Source organism: Triticum dicoccoides, chromosome 6B, assembly GCF_002162155.2.
Source record: "Triticum dicoccoides isolate Atlit2015 ecotype Zavitan chromosome 6B, WEW_v2.0, whole genome shotgun sequence".
Taxonomy (NCBI): Eukaryota; Viridiplantae; Streptophyta; class Magnoliopsida; order Poales; family Poaceae; genus Triticum; species Triticum dicoccoides.
Genome location: NC_041391.1, coordinates 192,455,762 through 192,477,872, shown reverse-complemented (window position 1 = coordinate 192,477,872; position 22,111 = coordinate 192,455,762). Strand labels below are relative to the sequence as shown.

At 45.0% G+C, this 22,111-nt stretch overlaps 1 long non-coding RNA gene, 8 other non-coding genes and 1 pseudogene across 9 annotated transcripts; all 10 read left to right on the top strand.

The window, feature by feature from the left end:
- Positions 1-3,482: 3,482 nt before the first annotated feature.
- On the top strand, positions 3,483-7,558 carry LOC119324088. Its single transcript, XR_005156765.1, has 2 exons — positions 3,483-3,780; positions 4,062-7,558. It is a non-coding gene; the product is annotated as an uncharacterized LOC119324088 (long non-coding RNA).
- On the top strand, positions 4,449-4,549 carry LOC119327100 (annotated as a pseudogene).
- LOC119327145 lies at positions 4,714-4,858 on the top strand. The gene has a single exon (XR_005158423.1). It is a non-coding gene; the product is annotated as a small nucleolar RNA snoR2/U65 (small nucleolar RNA).
- On the top strand, positions 4,885-5,005 carry LOC119326900. The gene has a single exon (XR_005158256.1). It is a non-coding gene; the product is annotated as a small nucleolar RNA SNORD14 (small nucleolar RNA).
- Positions 5,123-5,243, top strand: LOC119326901. The gene has a single exon (XR_005158258.1). It is a non-coding gene; the product is annotated as a small nucleolar RNA SNORD14 (small nucleolar RNA).
- On the top strand, positions 5,384-5,504 carry LOC119326907. The gene has a single exon (XR_005158265.1). It is a non-coding gene; the product is annotated as a small nucleolar RNA SNORD14 (small nucleolar RNA).
- LOC119326902 lies at positions 5,623-5,743 on the top strand. Its single transcript, XR_005158259.1, has one exon. It is a non-coding gene; the product is annotated as a small nucleolar RNA SNORD14 (small nucleolar RNA).
- LOC119326904 lies at positions 5,865-5,985 on the top strand. Its single transcript, XR_005158261.1, has one exon. It is a non-coding gene; the product is annotated as a small nucleolar RNA SNORD14 (small nucleolar RNA).
- Positions 6,351-6,446, top strand: LOC119327095. Its single transcript, XR_005158379.1, has one exon. It is a non-coding gene; the product is annotated as a small nucleolar RNA Z43 (small nucleolar RNA).
- LOC119326980 lies at positions 6,588-6,669 on the top strand. The gene has a single exon (XR_005158323.1). It is a non-coding gene; the product is annotated as a small nucleolar RNA SNORD34 (small nucleolar RNA).
- Positions 7,559-22,111: the final 14,553 nt, after the last annotated feature.

Here is a 22,111-nt window from a genome sequence, read left to right as displayed (position 1 = left end):
ACATCGACCGCTATCCAGCATGCATCTAGAGTATTAAGTTCATAAGAACAAAGTAACACATTAGGCAAGATGACATGATGTAGAGGGATAAACTCAAGCAATATGATATAAACCCCATCTTTTTATCCTCGATGACAACAATACAATGCATACCTTGCTGCCCCTATTGTCACTGGAAAAGGACACCGCAAGATTAAACCCAAAGCTAAGCACTTTTCCCATTGCAAGAAAAATCAATCTAGTAAGCCAAACCAAAATGATAATTCGAAGAGACTTGCAAAGATAACCAATCATACATAAAAGAATTTAGAGGAGATTCAATTATTTCTCATAGATAAGCTTGATCATAAACCCACAATTCATTAGATCTCGACAAACACACCGCAAAAAAAAGTTACATCTAATAGATCTCCAAGAAGACCGAGGAGTACTTTGTATTGAGATTCAAAGAGAGAGAAAAAGCCATCTAGATAATAACTATGGACCCGAAGGTCTGTGGTAAACTACTCATAACTCATCGGAGAGGCCTTAGCGTTGATGTAGAAGCCCTCCGTGATCGATTCCCCCTCCGGCGGAGCGCCGGAAAGGCTTCAAGATGGGATCTCATGGGAACAGAAGGTTGCGGCGGTGGAAATAGGGTTTCGTGATGCTCTTGGATGTTTTCGGGGTACATAGATATATATATATAGGCGAAGGAAGTCGGTCAGGGGAGCCACAAGGGGCCCATGAGGGTGGGGGGCACGCCCACCCCCTTAGGGCGCGCCCTGGACCCTGTGGCCGCCTCGTTCACTTCTTGACGTCCACTCCAAGTCTCCTAGATTGCGTTTGTTCCAAAAAGATCTCTCCCGAAGGTTTCATTCTGTTTGGACTCCGTTTGATATTCCTTTTCTGCGAAACACTGAAATAGGCAAAAAAAAAACAATTTGGGTTGGGCCTCCGGTTAATAGGTTAGTCCCAAAAATGATATAAAAGTGTATAGTAAAGCCCATAAACATCCAAAACAGGTAATATAATAGTATGGAACAATCAAAAAATTATAGATGCCTTGGAGACGTATCATGCCACGCCTTCAGCCTGCTAGTATTAATCACAGAGACTAAATTTGCTCTTATATTGCACTTTCAATTATGAATTACATGCTAACTAATGTGCAAATTTAACCGAATGAGATTTAAGAAAATTTTAGAGAACTCAAAATTAGTAAAAGCAAATACACGCCCCATTAGTGAACTAATCTATTAGCTGTAGAGCTCATATATGAAGAAAACTGAACCAGTAGATTGTAATCCATACAGAAATGAACTAGCTGCTAGTTGTAATTCGAGTATCGATATACATACCCTTAGATTTAGAGCGCAAATCAAGTAGACATAGTGGTGAAGTTGAGGACACAACACCTCCACAGAAGCAATCGAGATAGAGCAGCCATGACTAACACCATAGCATGCTAGAACCCCGGTAGTCGGCAACGTGTGTGTGTCTCCTACAGCCTGGCGACTAGCGTATGATCGATGGACAATGATGGCGGCCAGTTATGCACGAGCGAAGCGAAAAATCACCACATCAATTAACCGATACATCTAAGACTACGTGTAGTGCTAGGTCATGAGGCAACGAGATAGAAAATATGCGGAGCCATGACGGCCTGATCATGGGCTCGTTTAGTTGGGCTTTGTTGCATACGCGGAAGCGTATAACTGCATGAATTGGACTAGGCCTAAAGTAGTAACTAATTGCGAATATTTACATACATGGCGTGATCTTATGAAGAGGCGAATCATTAGGCGAGTCTAGCCCCGGCTCGCCCCAGTCCCTACCCCTTTTTTTGCATCCGCATCTTTTGAACGCCGCTGATGCACCTCTCTGGCCACCATCCAGGCATGCTCCGATGTCCACAACCCCGCCGACGCTCCTGCTAGCCTTGGTCTATTATTGCTTTTTCTTTGAGAAGATGTTCTACGGGTGCTAGGTTCGCTCCCGTCAGGCGCGCGATAACTGCTCACAGTGACAGATCGTTGGCCACCAGCCTCCTATGGCTGGCCCATCCCGCTCGTCGCGGCGAGCACGGACTGTGAATTATCTTTTGATGAGATCAATAGCCCACCTCAACTAGCCAGGCCTGTAATACGGCCCATCCCGCTCGTCGTGGAGAGCATGGACTGTGAATTATTTTTTGATGAGATCAATAGCCCGAAATCACTAGTTAAGGAGTACTCCTTGCGGAGATCACTCCAACTTTTCCAGGTTGTGACAAATGGCGTACTGCATGTGCGCCACTTGTTGCAACCTGGGAGTTTTCCCTTTTTTCGTAGTTCCATTTATTCAAAACGTTTTATCTCTTAAATCGTGTGTCCAAATCTTGAACCGCTTTCGCCGTTGGATTCTTCGCGTCGAGATCTTCAAAACTAGGTCTCATGTTGATAGGTTTTATGAACTTTTTTTTCAAAAAAAAACGAACGAAAAAACCGAACCGGAAGCACAGGTTTTTTCCCTTTCCGTAAGAGGCACGCCCGTGCCTCTGACGAAATCACAACTGTGCCTCTCGCTAAAAATAAATAAATAGAAAACACGTTTTTTTCCGTTTTTGAGGAGGCACGACAGTGACTCTCGAGAAAGCATAACCGTGTCTCTCGCGGAAGCAAAACCGTGCCTCTCGCGAAAGAAAAAAATAGAAAAAATGTTTTTTTTTCGTTCCAAGAGGCACGGCCGTGACTCTCGCGAAAGCACAACCGCGCCTCTTCGAAAGAAAAAAAACAGTAAACTCATTTTTGTTTCCGTTTCCAAGAGGCACGCCCGTGCCTCTCGCGAAAGCACAACCATGCCTCTCGTGAAAACAAAACCGTGACTCTTGCGAAAAAAATGTGTTCTTTTGCGCATTTTTTTTTGTCCAACAGCTAGGGAAGACCGATGAAAAACCAAAACGTCAAGAAAAACCCGGAAAAAACCGTTTAAAAAGCCAAAAACGCGTGCGGAAAAATAAAAAAAACAAAATCCGGAGGGAACGACCAGAGTGCGACACGTGACGAACACTCGTTAATTAGTTGCTCCCTCAATAGCCTACCTCAACTAGCCAGGCCTGTAATACGGCCCATCCTGCTCGTCGCGGAGAGCACGGACTGTGAATTAGGGTCTGACGCAGACCCTAAAACACATGGGCCGTATCGAATTGGTTTTCTTGAGCCCGACGAAGATCGCCCACCCCTATACATTCTCCAGCGCCCCACCCGTCCACCCCCAACCCTTCACCAAACCCTCTTCGCAGCGCCGCCGCCGCCGCCACGCCCTCCCAGATCTCAGATCCCATCTCCTCTCTTCCGCATCCTCCACCCCACCCCCAGCCTTATCGCCGCGCCCCGCGCCTGAGCGCCTCACGTCAGCCGCCGCGCCCGTTCCCCCGAGACCCCGCCGTCAATCCGTCCCCGAGCCCTCCGCCTCAGTCGAGCCGCATCTCCTTCTGCTGGATCTCGTCCGGATGACGGGCGCCGTCTGCCGGTTTTGTCGGGGAGCCCGGCGGCTCTGTGGTGTTCAAGCAGGAACCTCATGCTACCGGCAGGATGCGGCGCTTGCTTGAACATCCCAGAGCCACCGGCGTGCCAAAATTCACGCAGAAGGAGACCCCTCGAGGAGTGATCCGCCAAGCTGGAGTACCTGAACGTCTTCTTCAAGTACTCCACTTTTTTTTCTTGCGGAGAAAAAGGTGGAATACCTGAAGAAGATTTTCAGGTAGTCCATTAGAAAGCTCACCATATTACCTCCAAGACCGTGCTGCATCCCGCAGAGGTGAGGCCCGCTATCTCCAGTTCTGCACTTTTGACTGTTGTATCCTCAACGTGTTTTATGTTTTGATGCCTGTGCATATTTTAAGTAGATACTGTATGCAGCTACTACCTGTTTTTCAAGTTCAGGCAGATTATGGTTTGTTCGCAGTGATGCACTCTAGGTCTAGGTTTGATGGTAATTGTAATTCTTAATCATGATAGTTATTCAGTAGGAATGAAAGCATGGCAAAATTATGGATAATATGCTAACCTTTTTTTTTATGTTTTCAATTGGAATGCTAGGTTTGAAGATTATGCGTATTGAAGTTCAGCACAGGCATGCTCCTATAGCTGGATAAGAATTATGCATTAAAATAGATATGTAAAAATGAAAATAGCATTCTAATTGGAATGCTAGGTTTGAAGATTCCATATGGAGGTTGGTAGCGTAACTCTTTAAGTCGGAAGTGTGATTCATTTGAAGCCGTTGCGGCAATGTTCTAATTCGCGCACAGTTTTCCTGTGCTCCTTTTGCAGAAAACTATAGTGCAGTTGGGTATTTGTGCTTATGCCAGTACTTGTGCTGTAGATTCTCCCTAACTGATTGGTTTGTTCTCTCTATTTTTTCTGATTTGATACCCGTTTCTCGTTTTTTACATGTTCTTTTCTGTTTGCATCATTAGCTGGTTAGGGAGTTTTGAGCGATGATGACATTATGTGGACTAGAGTTTCTGATACTGCCTCTTCAGCAGTACTTTTGAAGACAAACCCTTGGCTGTCTGAGCTCTCCCCCCCTTTGTGCATTTATATCTTTTGATTAGTTCATGTATTCTTTTGTTCATTACCAATTCCTCAGGATGATTTATCAATTCCTTGAGATGATCGTGTTTCTCATGGTATAATTGCTTGGACCTTGGGTTGTTGTATTGTGATCTTTGTGTGGTGTTTTTCATTGGTCCTGATGCCATTTCGCTGGTAGCTACAGCTTTGACTGGAGATATTACATTGTGCCAAGAGAGTGATCTTGACGTCTCAAATTTGATAGGAATCTGTGGACATGATTTAGTAGGTACGCAGAGCCATATTTTGTGATTACACTTTCTGATTTTAAGTTGGAGGGAATCAATGTCGATGATGATAAAACATAGGCTTGTTTCTCAAAACATTCGCAGTTGCCACCTAAGAGCTTTCGCCCTGCCAGGCTTGAGAGCTAATGCTGCTAATTCCTTCCTTGGATGTCTGAGACATTGATTTTACTCATTTGAATCTTTTTTTGTCTCTGCTCTATCTTTTTGATTTAACAAGATATTATGTTATTGTACTTGCTTTGTATACTTTGCTTATTTTTAATTGGGTGAAATCAATGGCGATGGTGATAAAACTTAGGCTTGTTTCTCAAAACATTCGCAGTTGCCGCCTAAGAGCTTTCGCCCTGCCAGGCTTGAGAGCTAATGCTGCTAATTCCTTCCTTGGATGTCTGAGCCATGTTGATATTACTCATTTGAATATTTTTTTGTTTCTGTTTTATCTTCCTGCTTTAAGAGGATGTGTTTGTGATTATACTTGCTTTGCAAACTTACCATAATATGTTTTCACTGTACTTATTTGGAAGTGGGGGAAATCAATGGTGATGATGATAAAACTTTGGCTTGTTTCTCAAAACATTCGCAGTTGCAGCCTAAGGGCTTTTGCCCTGCCAGGCTTGAGAGCTAATGCTGCTAATTCCTTCCTTTGATGTCTCAGCCATGTTAATTTTACTCATTTGAATCCTTTTTTTGTCTCTGCTTTATCTTCTTGATTTAACAAGATATTATGTTATTGTACTTTTTGTATACTTTGCTTACTTTTAATCGGGTGAAATCAATGGTGATGATGATAAAACTTAGGCTTGTTTCTCAAAACATTCGCAGTTGCAGCCTAAGAGCTTTCGCCCTGCCAGGCTTGAGAGCTAATGCTGCTAATTCCTTCCTTGGATGTCTGAGCCATGTTGATTGTTTGTCTCTGTTTTATCTTCCTGGTTTAAGAGTATGTGTTTGTGATTATACTTGCGTTGCAAACTTACCATAATATGTTTCCACTGTACTTATTTGGAATTGGGGAAATCAATGGCGATGACGATAATACTTAGGCTTGTTTCTCAAAACATTCGCAGTTGCCGCCTAAAAGTTTTCGCCCCGCCAGGCTTGAGATCTAATGCTGCTAGTTCCTTCCTTGGATGTCTGAGCCATGTTAATTTACCTGATTTAATGTTCTTTGTGGCCGTCTGACTTGATGATACTGGTTTTGATCTGATATATTTGTACTAGGATGAGAGGTGTAGAGAGCTGCGGGATAATAAGAATATTAGAACCATGAAATTCCAGTTACCTGCCCATTCTATTCAGGTTCATACCGCGCTTTGCTATATATCTGCCTGTTTGGAACATAGGATTCTGAAACGTAGAAACATATGATAAACTAAATCTTGTTTCTCAAAACATTCACAGTTGCTACTAAGTATTTCTCAAAACGCTCATTGGTGTTAACATGATTGTGTTGCATCCTTTAGTATCTTCATTGAGGAGAACCAGAAGTTTGGTTGGTTTTTCTGGAGGACGGTGAAGATTGATATTTGGTCTCGTTAGTCGTAATTGGCATTTTTTTGCCTTGCCGACCATACTGCTATATCACCACCCATATTCTGAGTCCTCCAGTTACATGTTTTCCTTTTTTGGTTTCGATTTATATCCATTTTGTTTGATGATGATTAATAAACTAAACTATGGAAGAAGAGTATCTTATCTGTTCTTAAGACCAATTATCCATATTTTTATGTTGTTTTACAATTGTTCTTACCTATGATGAGTTGCGAACTGTATTGCTTACATTGTTTGAACAATCTGTGAGAAGCTTATGCAACGTCTGAGGATGAACAAGGAAAGGAACAAATTTTCTTATTTGCTCTTAGCTGACGGCAATTACAGCATCTACTTTTATACTACTCAATTAGTTTCTCCAAAATGATGATTTCAGAAAGTGGCCCGACAAATTTGCTAGCTGTATTCTTTCTTTACCTTATCCCGGTTCATGTGATGCCTGTCTCTTTGACTTTGTGCCGATGTCTGATCCGCAGACTAAACTTTCTGAATTTGATTCTGGGAAGAGCTGCAATTTTCTTTTTGCGTTCGTTTTACAATGCTGTAGCGTGTTAACAGGTGACTGGAACTTTCAAACATGTGTGTAAGAAAAAGGATCACAATTTTTTTATTGTTTTTGCAATTATTCTGTGTTTTACCGTTCATCTGGGATCATATGCATCCGTGAGGAGAAACTTCGTGCCAGTCAAGTAAACCTTTTCATTAGATGTTTTCTGCTGTACAAGTTTGGGCCGGTTTGGCACCCCGCCCGTGCAGCCACGTGATTGGCCCACTCCACTCCTCTCCATGCAGCGCGTGGGCCTCCCTCAGCTGCGTGGTCGTGGATGTGAATACGGCTGCTGCGCCCCTCCTTCGCCGAGGACAGGCGCACCTCCTGGCCCGTGGCCTCCTGCTGCCCACCTTTAAATTGATGATCTACTGTGTACATTTATAGTAATTACATACAAACAAAATGGTGATGAAATTAAATTAATTTTGAATTATTTATATCGACAGTAAATACTCACTAACAGTCTTTCCTCCTTCATTTTACACTAGACTAGCATTGTAGCACCGTTTTCCTTCTGAATGTTAGAGGATCTGGTTCACTATTTCAGTTCTGTTAGAGTACAACTTATGTATTCCAGAATTTATGAATGATGTAATATATTTCCATGTTTATCACGTGAATTGCATCAATTTGCAATTGAGATTTTAACTTTTGCAAACATAGCTGCAAAATACAAAGTGATTTCTTCGAATTTATGTTTTGGGATCATGATGTAGTGTAGATTTATCAACACCTACTGTTTGTCATATTTGACATTATGAGTGCCTACATTTTGTCTAGAAAACAGAATTAATAGTATCATGTATTAAAACAGCCCCAGATTTGTCTTTTTTGCACAACCCTCATTTCAATGTATTTTGAACTGCAACTGTAATTTTTTTCTGAATTTTTTGAAATATAAAAATATAAATTTCAATGAAATTTCAAATATTAATTTAAAGGCTTTACGCGCCCCAAAAGGGACTTCCGCTCTTTTAATCTCTATGTAACCAAACAGGAGAGACCTTTTCTTTAGTAGAGAAAAAGACTACTGGTGGGTCTTTTTTCCATGGACTAAAAAAAAATTAGTCCTGTGCAACAAACACCCCCTTATACTTCGCTAATGCTTCGTATCTCTGCTGAACAGGCGCGTCCCTAAATCATGTCTTCCTCATCAATAAAGAACAACACTTGATTACGCTTCAACACGTTAGCCGTGTTGTGCCACTCCCTCCGCCGGTAGTGGTGCAGGTGTCGGATTATCCGACCCTCTTCCCCTTGTCTTGGCGGCGGGTGGGCCAGCCAAAGGCCCAGGCCAAGGCGCCTGGGGCGACCTCCGGCTGCCCTCTGCTCGGCTGTGGGCCGAATGGCTGGCTGATCCTAAATTCATTTTTTTTCTCTAATACCAGAACATATGTGTGACGTGATATATTTTCATGTTCTACATGTTGAAATCATACATATAATATTTGCGATTGAGATTTTCTTTATCTCTTGCAAAGCTAAATTCAGTACCTTTGCAATATTGTTTCTCCGTTGAGTACGAGGTATTTCGGAATATTTCTATGATGTATCTATTTTCATGTTAACACATGTCGAGAATAATACGTCTATTTGCAATTGAGATTCTTAATTTCTTGCAAATACATATGCAAAATTCAAGGTGTCATCCTTAGCAATTTGAGATTCACACTAATGATTTTGAGATTATGCAATTTGTAATATAAATAAATTATTGGTTTTTCATCAATCTTGATGTATATATATATGTGTAATTTCAATATAAAAATGAAGGGTTATCCTCATTGATGATGGGATTACACATATATAGCCCCAAAGAGGTGCATGTGAAGAGACATGAGACAACGGCCTTGATTAGGAAAAACAGGAATTAATAGGATTAAATAAATCCTAACAAATCTTTATTACGCTGAGATATGTATGATCTTTAATGTGTTATGTTCCCACAATTGAGATTGAGCATTTTCAAGTTGGTGGTTTTTAATTTACTTCTTGTAAATTAAGTAATCAATGGCTAACAATTTGAGACCCTCGCCCTCAATGGCGACAAGTGGGTCATGAACATCAAAATCAGTCTTGCATCCTGTTAAAATAATAATCTCACGGTTATTAGGGGAATCCCCGCTCCTGCCGCACGTGATGTTCCGGATCCGATGCGCCAGGTGTCCTTCAGTTATTCGCCGTCAATGCCTTGTCAGCTGCTTGCGTGTTGCATCCGAAACTGCCGCCGGGCTGCGCTTCCCTTCTCTTCCCTCAGGCCAAGCACTCTCTTCACAGCCCACCTAGGCCTGCCAACCCCCTCCCTCGCGATCAGATCCGTCAGATTACGATCGGAGGCTCCGAAACGGTCTCAAAGCCCCCTAACCCTAGCCACCTACCCTATATAATCAACCCCTAGTCCATTTTTGGGCATTTCCTAGCCTCCATCTACCCCTAGCCTTCTCCCACCTTGCCGCCTCCGCCCCCTCCTCGACATCGCACCCCCAATCATCAGCTGCCGCCTCCTCCTTGATTTCCGGCGCTAACCAGCCTCCCTTCGCCACTTGGCCCTCCCCTAGTGGTCAGCCGCCACCGCGCCGTCGCCCTCCACCTCTCCCTGCGTGCCACCTCGCCTCCCCCAGCGCGCCTCCTCCACCACGGGCCCTGTGAAGCCCATCCGCGGCCTGCCCCGGGCCGATCTGGGCCCGAGGCACCCACCCGCGCCGCCGCCTGCCCGAGAGCCGTCTGGCTCTCGCTCGCATCTCCGTCGCCCGAGCTGCCGGCTCGCCCGCGCCTCCCGATCTGCGCCGCCGACCCCGTCGCCGCGCCCTGCAGTCCTCCGCCCCAGGTCGCCGCCTCCCCGTCGCCCTTCACCTCCTCTCCCTCTCCTCCTCCCTCTAATCGCTCACTGTCCCAGGGATCCGCCGCCGCCGCCTTGGGTGAACGCCGCCGCCAGTGGAGCTCGCCGTCGACGCCGCCTTCATCGGATTCGGCCGGGAACCACCGGACCCGGTTGCCCCCGCCCGGATCTGCCCGTTCCCGGCCTCGCCTCGGTCGCCGAAGCTCCCCCAGCCTCGCCAGAGATCCGCCGCCGCCAGGCCTTGTTCCGTCGGCGCCCTGCGCCTCGTCCCCCGCACGAGCGCCCGCTCGTGGGCCGCCTCCCCCTCGCGCGTGGGCCCCGTCCTGGGTCTCCTCCAGCCGCGGCCCAGCCCAGCTTCACCCACCGGCCTGCCTCACCCCCCTCTTCACATGGGCCGAACCCATTGGTGAGCAATCCCTCTAAAACCCGCCCGGTCGCATTTTAGCTATATTGCGCTCGATCTGTTTTTTTTTCCAGAAAACTGCCAAGTCCCCAAAAACTCATAAAATGTTGCATACTTTGACCTACTGTAACTTCATGCGTGTGGCTCCGTTTGCTGAGTGTAATATATCAAATTGTTCGTCTCAACGAGTACTTCATTTCATTCCATTGCATCATATTCATTTGAGGTCATCTTGATGCCTGAATCATTGTTGCAAGAGTGCTTCATGATGTTAATCTGCTGAGACTGTAGTAATTTGCTCTTTTGTCATTTTTGCCATGATTGATGTGTGCATCCTATGAGGTTGATGTCTACATGTGTTTTGATCTATGCCATGTCTTCTTTACAGAGGTGCTTACCATGTATTTTTGTGATCAATGTGGTGACTAGCACAAGCATGCAAACTAGGCATCGTGATATTACTGATTTTAGTCCCTGTTCTGCTATTATTTTGATGCCATGTAAACATGATACTACAAAGAGATCCATGCATATTTTGAGATACTTCAGTAAGGATGTTTTGGACATATGGTTTTCCTCTATCCATTCATGCCCTTGGTTGCAATTATGGAGTAGTCTAGCATGTCATTTTCGTGCTCTACTTTTGCTTCAAAATGTTTCCTGGCAGATTGTTTACATGTTATTCAATTTTGCCAAGGTTGTTGTAGTTGATCCTTGCATACTATGAACTTGTTCTTGCCTTGGTTTGTTTCATAAACATGTCTTCTTGATGATTCTATTCTTATCTTGTCATGCAGTGACTTGTGTTGAGTGAATCGAGCTTGTTAAGTAGGGTACTTGCTGTTGTTGTTTTGCTAGGCTGAATCTGTTATTTGGTGATGCTATGTAAACCTGCTGCTACTAATCATTCTATGCATAATCTGGAGATGATCACTAAATATGTTTTGTTCTACATGTTATGCTCTATCCATCCATGCCCCTGGTTGCATTTATAGCCTGCTGTAGCTTGTTGTTTTCTTGCTCCAAAGTTGTTTGATAATGTTGCTGTCAGCCTGTTAACATTAAGTTCAGTTGTTGCTATGTTTGTTGTTAGTGTTCCATGTACCCTATGAACTTTCTCTTGCCATGCTTAGCTTCACAAACATTCCTTATTACTGTTGGTTGCCTTGCCATGCCATGTATTGCTCTGTGGTGAGTGGTAGAAGCTCATTTACATGCCTTTATAATTCTGTTTCTGCCATGTTTGAATCTGTAATATAACTTGCCATGTTTACATGTGTGCCATCATAGTTTCTGCTCCTTTTTGGCTCATGGTCAGTTAGGGACTTTTGTTCTATGCATTTAGTAGTATCATGCCATTCCTTTGGTTGCCATGATAAGTTCCTGTAACATGTTGTTTGATAGCTCTAAACATTGCAACTTGATGTTAATTTCTGCAAAGTCTGAATTGTTATTACTTGCAATCTTGCCATGTGTGTTTGAGCATGTTCTAGTGATTTCTGGAGATAGCTCAGTGTTCATGTTTTGTAATGCTTTACCTGTACATCATGTCCATGCCTTTTGTTTTCATATTATGGTACTGTAGCATGTTGTTTCGGTGCTTGAAATATGTCTAGTTGCTGTTTTGGACAGATTGTTGCTATAACTTGTTTCATGTATGTGTGTTGAACCGTTGCTCCGTTTTGAGTGTACTTTATATGAAACTTGCTTGATTTTGCATGTAGCTTCATATTATCATGTTGCATCCTTGTTTTGAGGTGTTTGCTTGATGTTTGGGTGCATTTCGCATCAATGCCATGTTTAACTTGTTTTGCTCATATCTTCTAGGCCGTAGCTCCGAATTAAATGAACTTTATATGTAACTTGACTAGAATCTCGTGTAGATCATCGTGGTGCATTTTAACTTGCTGTTTAACAACTTGAACATAAGGTTTATTCAGATCTGGACCAATTTTGAAATTTGCATATGAGGACTTACCGGAATTGTTATATGTTGTTCCTGGCCTCATTTAAACTTGCCTTGATGTGTTGCTCTTGTTTGCATCATCTCTTGCCATGAGTAGCTTCATGTAGCTTTGTTATGCATCATGCTTGTTGTGCATCATGCCTTGTTCATGTGTGGTGTGTTTACTATGTTGTGTGCTTCTTCTCGATAGTTCCCGTATTGTTGCGATCGTGAGGATTCGTTCGTCTATGCTTGGTTCGTCTTCGTGGCTTCATCTTCTTCATGGACTCGTTCTTCTTCCTTGCGGGATTTCAGGCAAGATGACCGCTACCCTGAATCTCACTACTATCATTGCTATGCTAGTTGCTTCGTTCTATCGCTTTGCTGCGTTACCTATCTTTTGCTCATAAAGCCTCCTATATTGCCATGAACCTCTAACCTTTGACACCCTTCCTATGCAAACCGTTGCTTGGCTATGTTACCGCTTTGCTCAGCCCTCTTATAGCGTTGCTAGTTGCAGGTGAAGTTGAAGATTGCTCCATGGTGGACAGGATTTTGGTTGGGATATCACAATATCTCTTATATTATTAATGCATCTATATACTTGGTAAAGGGTGGAAGACTCGGCCTTATGCCTAGTGTTTTGTTCCACTCTTGCCGCCCTAGTTTCCGTCATACCGGTGTTATGTTCCCAGATTTTGCGTCCTTTACGCGGTTGGGTGATTTATGGGACCCCCTTGACAGTTCGCTTTGAATAAAACTCCTCCAGCAAGGCCCAACCTTGGTTTTACCATTTGCCTCACCTAGCCCTTTTTCCCTTGGGAGTCGCGCTCTCGAGGGTCATCTTTATTTTACCCCCCTGGGCCAGTGCTTGTCTAAGTGTTGGTCCAAACTGAGCGATGTCCGGCGCCCCCTGGGCAACCAGGGTCTATGCCAACCGACGTCTGGCTCATCCGGTGTGCCTTGAGAATGAGATATGTGCAGCTCCTATCGGGATTTGTCGGCACAGCGAGAGGCTTTGCTGGTCTTGTTTTACCATTGTCGAAATGTCTTGTAAACCGGGATTCCGAGTCTGATCGGGTCTTCCTGGGAGAAGGTATATCCTTCGTTGATCAGGAGAGCTTATCATGGGCTAAGGTCGGACACCCCTGCAGGGTATAATCTTTCGGAAGCCGTGCCTGCGGTTATAGGCAGATGGGAATTTGTTAATGTCCGGTTGTAGATAACTTGACACCAGATCCAAAGTAAAACGCATCAACCGTGTGTGTAGCCGTGATGGTCTCTTCTCGGCGGAGTCCGGGAAGTGAACACGGTTTTGGGTTATGTTTGACGTAAGTAGGAGTTCAGGATCACTTCTTGATCATTACTAGTTGACGACCGTTCCTTTGCTTCTCTTCTCGCTCTTATTTGCGTATGTTAGCCACCATACTTGCTTAGCCGCTGCTGCAACCTCACCACTTTACCCCTTCCTTTCCCTTTAAGCTTTGCTAGTCTTGATACCCATGGTAATGGGATTGCTGAGTCCTCGTGGCTCACAGATTACTACAACAACAGTTGCAGGTACAGGTTATGCGATGATCATGACGCGAGAGCGATGCTTGTATGTCTTGAGTTCTTCTTCTACTTCTTCTTCGATCAGGGGATAGGTTCCAGGTCGGCAGCCTGGGCTAGCAGGGTGGATGTCGTTTGAGTTTATGTTTGTGCTTCATCTGTAGTCAGATGATGATCTTATGTATTATGATGTTGTATTCGTGTGGGCCTTGTATGCCTCTTGTATGTATCCCCATCTATTATGTAATGTTGATGTAATGATATCCACCTTGCAAAAGCGTTTCAGTATGCGGGTCTATCCTTGGTGGGACCTTCGAGTTCCTTTTGGATAGGGTCGCATATTGGGCGTGACAAGTTGGTATCAGAGCCTCGACCGACCCTAGGAGCCCCTTGATTGATCGTGTAGTTTGGCCGTTGTTGAGTCTAGAAGAAAACTATTTTCGGAGTCTAGTTATATCGGAGAGTAGGAATTCTTTTTACTCCTCTGCCCCTTCGTCGCTCTGGTAAGGAATCTTGACGTAGGTGTTTTGAATTACTCCTCTCCCCCTTCAAAATTTTCTTTAGGATCACGCAGTTGGTTTTCCGATCGTTGGTTCTCAGCTCTTTTCATCCGGTGCATTTCTCGTCAAGTTGACTCGAACCTCTTCATCTTTGCCAAGTTCAATCCTCAGTTGTTTTCTTTTCCCACCCGCCCTCCCTTCTTCTTCTCGGAACCGAAGTCCGTAATCGAGTATCCATCCTACTCGTGTGAAGCCTTTGCTTTCTTTCAACCGGTGTCTTCTCTTTAAGTTATTCGTCGGTTTCCCCTTCCAAATTTCATTTGTTTTCCCGCCCTCCCACCCTTTTATTCCCGGAGTTTGAGTGTCTTTCGAGCATCAATTCCATTCGTGCGGAGCCTCTTCAGGTTCCCTCAATTATCTCAACCGGTGAATTCTCGTCTCGGTGGACATTCTTCATCTCTTTTCTTCTCCGGTGGACTCAATTCAAGTTTTACAAGTTGATCACATTCTTTTCCTTGGATCAAGTGTTTTCCCTGCTCGTTCGTCTTTCGCCAGTTTATCCTTCCGGAGTCCTCAAGACATCTCAGGAGATTCGTCTGTGTTCCAATTGATTCGAGGTTGTCACCTCAGTCAAATATTTCAATCATTCCGGTGCATCATCTATCGGTTCAACATCCCTTTCCAACGGTGTTCTATTTCAGTGGGCCCTAACCCATAGGTCTTTTCCCAGGATCTTACCTGACTTTTCTAATTCCCCGGAGTTATTCTAAATTCTTTTCAAGTGTGACGTAAGAATGAATTTCATCAGTCAGATGCTTTTCCAAGATTGATTTCAAATTCTTTTCATTGTTGGCTCAACCTTTTTGGTTTTCATTCTCCCGGAGTATCTCATCAATTTTGGTGGTGTTTCTCGTCGTCATTTGAAGAACGAAGAAGAGTTTTTCCTCTAAATCTTGTCTGTTCTCTCGAAGTTTCATGGTTCCAGCTTCATATCGTCCTCTTGATTTATTTCAGTTTGTCAGATATTCTTTTCTTAACCATCCGGAGTATGTCAGAAGTTGATTTCTGTTTCTTTTAACCGGAGGCCATCATCCCAGAAGAATTCTTCGTCCTCACATTTCAACTACCGTTATCCATTTATCCCGGTGCTTCGTTCAAGTGTTCTTTAATCAGCTCATGATCTCTTTGTTCTTTTGCATATAAATCCCCTCTAGCATATTTGTTCTTCTAATTCTTCCCGGTGATTCATTCTCTTTCATCAGTCATTTTTGAATTCTTTCGGTGTTCGTTCAAGATTATTTTTTCCTTGATATTAATATGCCCATTCATTCTTTCCAATCCTACCGGTGGTTCATGAAGACTTTCTCAAGTTTTGTGCCACATTCCTCTTAATTCTTTTTCAACGAGAATAAGTAGTATGCAAAATCCATTGCTTGTCATCAATTTCATTTGATGAAGGATAAGCATACAATAAATCTTATTCTTATTTCATCCAAGTGAGTAATTCCTTCCTTCGGAGTTTGTTCGTGATGAATAAATTCTAGTTCCAGGTGTTTTCATCTTTTCTTTTCCGGAGTTCAAGTTTCCTTGGCCATCTCATCGGAACCTCCATCTAAATCATTGAAAGCTTTAATCTTATTCTTTCATCCTTCAATTTTATTTCGTCATCCGTTTGTCACCGGAGTTCTTCATGGTGGTTCTTTAAGATTTAATTCATTCTTCAAGAGTTCATCAAGATTCTTTGTTGGTGGAGTTCAAGTATCTTTTCTTCTCGCATCTCGAAGTGTAATTATTTCTCCGTATTCTTTTGAAGTGGAGTTTTGCATTTCTTCGTTCTTCTCAGCTATCCAAAAATTTTCGTCTGTGGTCGGCGATTAGCTCATAATTTTGAGATGTTATCCATAAGTCCACGACAAGCTTATTCTTTTCGTTGTTGAATTTTCTCAACAACTCCATTCAATCTCTTCTTCTAAGGTTGCTTTCTATTTCATTCGTGGCACAAGTTTTCATTTTCTTCTCCGTTCTTTTCATTCAACTCTTTTAATTCTTTCTGGAGGTTTTGTGTCATGTCTTCATCAGGTATCATTCCATCCCCTCAAGTTCATGCTCTTTTTCTTTCCATGTTCAGTCAGAGTTCTGCCTCAATCCTTTCAGTCTTATACGTTGCTTATCTCGTTCTAACCGGAGTGGTTTCATAGTCTATCTAATTCCGTGAGCTTTCGATTCTCGTCATTCTCATCGTTCCTCTCTTATTCTCGAGTGCTCTCGATTCTTTGCTTCTTCTCTTCAGTTCTTGCTTCACCTCATCATTTTTCCCTTCCGTCTCGGTCCTAAGATCTCGGGACGAGATCTCTTGTTAGTGGAGGAGTGTTGTAACGCCCCGGATCCGATGCGCCAGGTGTCCTTCAGTTATTCGCCGTCGTTGCCTTGTCAGCTGCTTGCGTGTTGCATTTTGCCATGTCATCATCTGCATTTCATCCGCATGTTTTTCAAAACTTGCATCCGTTCGGGTTCCGCCGGTTCTCTCCTTTGTCCGTTCCGAGTCCAGACACACTCGCACGCGCCCGCGGCACCTCCGAAATATTATTTTATTAGTGGCATAAAAATGTTCTCGGAATGGGATGTAACTTGGTGTGCGGTCTTATTATAGTGTAGACAGAGCGCCTGTCAAGTTTCGTCGCATTCGGAGTCCGTTTGATAGCCCAACCGTTAAATGTATAGTGGTACCGTTGTCGGTACCTTCGTCGGAAGTTTCGGTATCCGAAACTGCTGCCGGGCTGCGCTTCCCTTCTCTTCCCTCAGGCCAAGCACTCTCTTCACAGCCCACCTAGGCCTGCCACCCCCCCTCGCGATCAGATCCATCGGATTACGATCGGAGGCTCCGAAACGGTCTCAAAGCCCCCTAACCCTAGCCACCTATCCTATATAATCAACCCCTACTCCATTTTTGGGCATTACCTAGCCTCCACCTACCCCTAGCCTTCTCCCACCTCGCATCCTCCGCCCCCTCCTTGAAATCGCGCCCCCAATCATCAGCCGCCGCCTCCTCCTTGATTTCCGGTGCTAACCAGCCTCCCTCCGCCACTTGGCGCTGCCCTAGTGGTCAGCCGCCACCACGCCGTCGCCCTCCACCTCTCCCTGCGCGCCACCTCGCCTCCCCCAGCGCACCTCCACCACCACGGGCCCTGTGAAGCCCATCCGCGGCCCACCCCGGGCCGATCTGGGCCCGAGGCGCCCGCCCGCGCCGCCGCCTGCCCGAGAGCCGCCTGGCTCTCGCTCGCATCTCCGTCGCCCGAGCTGCCGGCTCGCCCGCGCCTCCCGATCTGTGCCGCCGACCCCACCGTCGCGCCCTGCAGTCCTCCGCTCCAGGTCGCCGCCTCCCCGTCGCCCTTCACCTCCTCTCCCTCTCCTCCTCCCTCTAATCGCTCACTGTCCCAGGGATCCGCCGCCGCCGCCTTGGGTGAACGCCGCCGCCCGTGGAGCTCGCCGTCGACGCCGCCTTCATCTGATCCGGCCGGGAACCACCGGATCGGGTTGCCCCCGCCCGGATCTGCCCGTTCCCGACCTCGCCTCGGTCGCCGGAGCTCCCCCAGCCTCGCTGGAGATCCGCCGCCGCCAAGCCTTGTTCCGCCGGCGCCCTGCGCCTCGTCCCCCGCACGAGCGCCCGCTCGTGGGCCGCCTCCCCTCGCGCGTGGGCCCCGTCCTGGGTCTCCTCCAGCCGCGGCCCAGCCCAGCTTCACCCACCGGCCTGCCTCACCCCCTCTTCACATGGGCCGAGCCCATTGGTGAGCAATCCCTCTAAAACCCGCCCGGTCGCATTTTAGCTATATTGCGCTCGATCTGATTTTTTTTCCAGAAAACTGCTAAGTCCCCAGGAACTCATAAAATGTTGCATACTTTGACCTACTGTAACTTCATGTGTGTGGCTCCGTTTGCTGAGTGTAATATATTAAATTGTTCGTCTCAACGAGTACTTCATTTCCTTCCATTGCATCATATTCATTTGAGGTCATCTTGATGCCTGAATCATCGTTGCAAGAGTGCTTCATGATGTTAATCTGCTGAGACTGTAGTAACTTGCTCTTTTGTCATTTTTGCCATGATTGATGTGTGCATCCTATGAGGTTGATGTCTACATGTGTTTTGATTTATGACATGTCTTCTTTACAGAGGTGCTTACCATGTATTTTTGTGATCAATGTGGTGACTAGCACAAGCATGCAAACTAGGCATCGTGATATTACTGATTTTAGTCCCTGTTCTGCTATTATTTTGATGCCATGTAAACATGATACTACAAAGAGATCCATGCATATTTTGAGATACTTCAGTAAGGATGTTTTGGACATATGGTTTTCCTCTATCCATTCATGCCCTTGGTTGCAATTATGGAGTAGTCTAGCATGTCATTTTCGTGCTCTAATTTTGCTTCAAAATGTTTCCTGGCAGATTGTTTACATGTTATTCAATTTTTCCAAGGTTGTTGTAGTTGATCCTTGCATACTATGAACTTGTTCTTGCCTTGGTTTGTTTCATAAACATGTCTTCTTGATGATTCTATGCTTATCTTGTCATGCAATGACTTGTGTTGAGTGAATCGAGCTTGTTAAGTAGGGTACTTGCTGTTGCTGTTTTGCTAGGCTGAATCTGTTATTTGGTGATGCTATGTAAACCTGCTGCTACTAATCATTCTATGCATAATCTGGAGATGATCACTAAATATGTTTTGTTCTACATGTTATGCTCTATCCATCCATGCCCCTGGTTGCATTTATAGCCTGCTGTAGCTTGTTGTTTTCTTGCTCCAAAGTTGCTTGATAATGTTGCTGTCAGCCTGTTAACATTAAGTTCAGTTGTTGCTATGTTTGTTGTTAGTGTTCCATGTACCCTATGGACTTTCTCTTGCCATGCTTAGCTTCACAAACATGCCTTCTTACTGTTGGTTGCCTTGCCATGCCATGTATTGCTCTGTGGTGAGTGGTACAAGCTCATTTACATGCCTTCATAATTCTGTTTCTGCCATGTTTGAATCTGTCATATAACTGGCCATGTTTACATGGGTGCCATCATAGTTTCTGCTCCTTTCTGGCTCATGGTCAGTAAGGAACTTTTGTTCTATGCATTTAGTAGTATCATGCCATTCCTTTGGTTACCATGATAAGTTCCTGTAACATGTTGTTTGATAGCTCTAAACATTGCAACTTGATGTTAATTTCTGCAAAATCTGAATTGTTATTACTTGCAATCTTACCATGTGCGTTTGAGCATGTTCTAGTGATTTCTGGAGATAGCTCAGTGTTCATGTGATATTTGCTCCATGGAAAGACGCCTCTAGGAACCGACGTATCCCTTCGAGGTGACTGTTTACCTTGTATATATGTGTACAATCCAACATCAATAAAGGATACTTTGATTCATTTGTCTCTCTGATGGTTGTCTCTCTCGTTCCTTTACAATGAACTTGCAACACGTTATCAGCACTGCTCGCCAGAGCGATTCTGACGAGAAGAAGCGGAAGAACAGGCAAAAGGTGAGAAGAAAAATGCCTGGTTTCCTGTCTTTTTTCTTCTTCGCCTGGCTCGCGCCGCCAGCCGTCGCCGCCGCTTCATCGCACGCAACTGTCGCCACGGTGTGAGCGGACGTCGCCGCTTCCACCGTCATGTGCGCGACCTTCGTCGTTTTCGGCGTGGAGGTCGAAACTAGCGCCACCAGGATCTTCGTCGCCACCACCAAACGGCGCGGGGCCGTCGAACCAGCCTGTGCAGCCATCTGCGCCTCTGCAGCCCGATGTGCCCGCCTGGCTTCTGACCGGCCCGGCAACACCAAGGCTCGAGGATGACCCGGCGCTGGCCGCGCCGCCGCTGCTATTTTAGTGCTCGGTACACGTCTAGGTCGTATGCCCCCTACATCAGTACAACTTGGACGTCAGGACCGAGCCGGTCGTGGAGGAAGCCGCGCCACCGCCGCTGCATCTCCGACCCCGCGGTCGTCGAGGTCGCCGCCCGCGACGCGCTGGCCTCTTGTTCCTCCAACCACGGGGTTATTGATGCCGAAGCACCGCGTCTACCATCCCTGACACCGGCCACCCTCTCCAGCCCGCCGTTGGCTTCGCCTTCAAGCGGCCGCGGCTGAGGCCGCCGTGCCGGCGCGTGGAGCCCGACCGCGCTTGGGCTCGCAAATGGCGTCTCCAACAGCGTCGCGCCGGGCACTCCACTTCCCGGAGGATCCTCCGACGAGGACAAGTGCGGTGGGAGCTCCTCCCGTCGCATGTGATGCGGCTATGGCGATGTCTGTCTCGGTGCTATCGGGAGTTTGGGGATGAATCGCTGGGAATTTTTTTCCTTCGGTTAGCTCTCCTTATCCACTCTTTTGACTAGCACCGGACTGCCCTACGTGTCCTGGAGCCCATGTGTTGTCGCTGGGCACCCATGTGCTGCCGACAGTAGGCATCAACAGGATTTCTTTATTTGCTACTTGCTTGATCGATGCATTAGTACTAGTTCAGTATGTGAGCAAATAACACTAATTCAAGCAATAGTTTTATTCCTGTTTAGATTGTTAAATTCAGTACAACTATTTTAGTATTGTTTTCTGTTGAGTACCGATGTACTCCAGATCCTAAATTGATGTAATATATTTCCATGTTTATCACGTGTAGAGATTAATTACATCTATTATTTGCAATTGAGATTTTTTTTCTCTTGCAAAGATAAATTTAGTACCTCTAGAGTACTGATTTGCGATTGAGAACTTTCTTTTCTCGCAAAACAATCTCATTGCGAATGAGATTAATTTTCTCTCGCAAAATATTGATTCACTTTGCTGAATTATCTTGCAACTTGATACAACATCATCTCATTTAATTTGAGGTCTATACAATTCAAGTGTATTTTCCGTTGAGTACAATGTATTCCGGAATGTATGTATCTCCATGTTCGCTACATGTCGAGATTAATACATCTATTTGCAGTTGAGATTTTCAATTTCTTGCAAATACATATGCAAAATTTAAGGTGTCATCCTTAGCAATTTGAGATTCACACTAATGATTTCGAGCCATCTTCTTGAAATCTATTAATTTTGCAACATTAAGATGTATTTATATTACGCAATCTGTAATATAAATAAATTACCGGTTTTTCACTGGGATGATATGTTCTATGTGTTTACCACATTGACATTATTCATGAACATGTCACAGTGGTCGAGATTGATTTCTCCCGCACAACAAAACTTGTAAATTTTTGACAATAACATCTCCCTCATTATATTAGGAAAACACAAGGTAATGAGTTGGATCTACTGCCCATGTGCAGACTAACTCTATTACTGTGAGATCTGTATGATCTTCAATGTGTTATGTTCCCACAATTGAGGTTGAGCATTTTCAAGTTATACGCTTGAGTCAAATTTTTGCATTCTTATTACAAACCATGATGGTTTTTAATTTACTTCTTGTAAATTAATTATCTCTGGCTTGCCCCTATAAGTAATCGATGGCTAACAATTTGAGGCACTTGCCCTCAATGGCCACAACTTACTTAAGTGGGTCATGGACATCAAGATCAGTCTTGCATCCCATTGTCAGGACCCCGACTCAATGCCACATCGATCTAGCATGTAACACCTCACATCACTTTGCGGCCTCACGCACGGTATTCCCACGGGTGTCGCCTTACCTTTGCCCGGGACCGTTTGCGTCTTTTGGCACACGTATATGATAGTGTCGCTAGCATCCATATGATAAGGAGCCCGGGCTGACATGGCTAGTCGTAAACCCAAAGTGGCCCAAACTTACAGGGACAGGCATCCATGACCCAACATCGAACGTGTCGGTCATCAGCGAGTGAATCCAGGCTGTAGCACTGGGCTAGCAGGACTCCGGTGAACCGGGCTGTAGCGGGCTAACAGGACTCCGGTATTCATCGC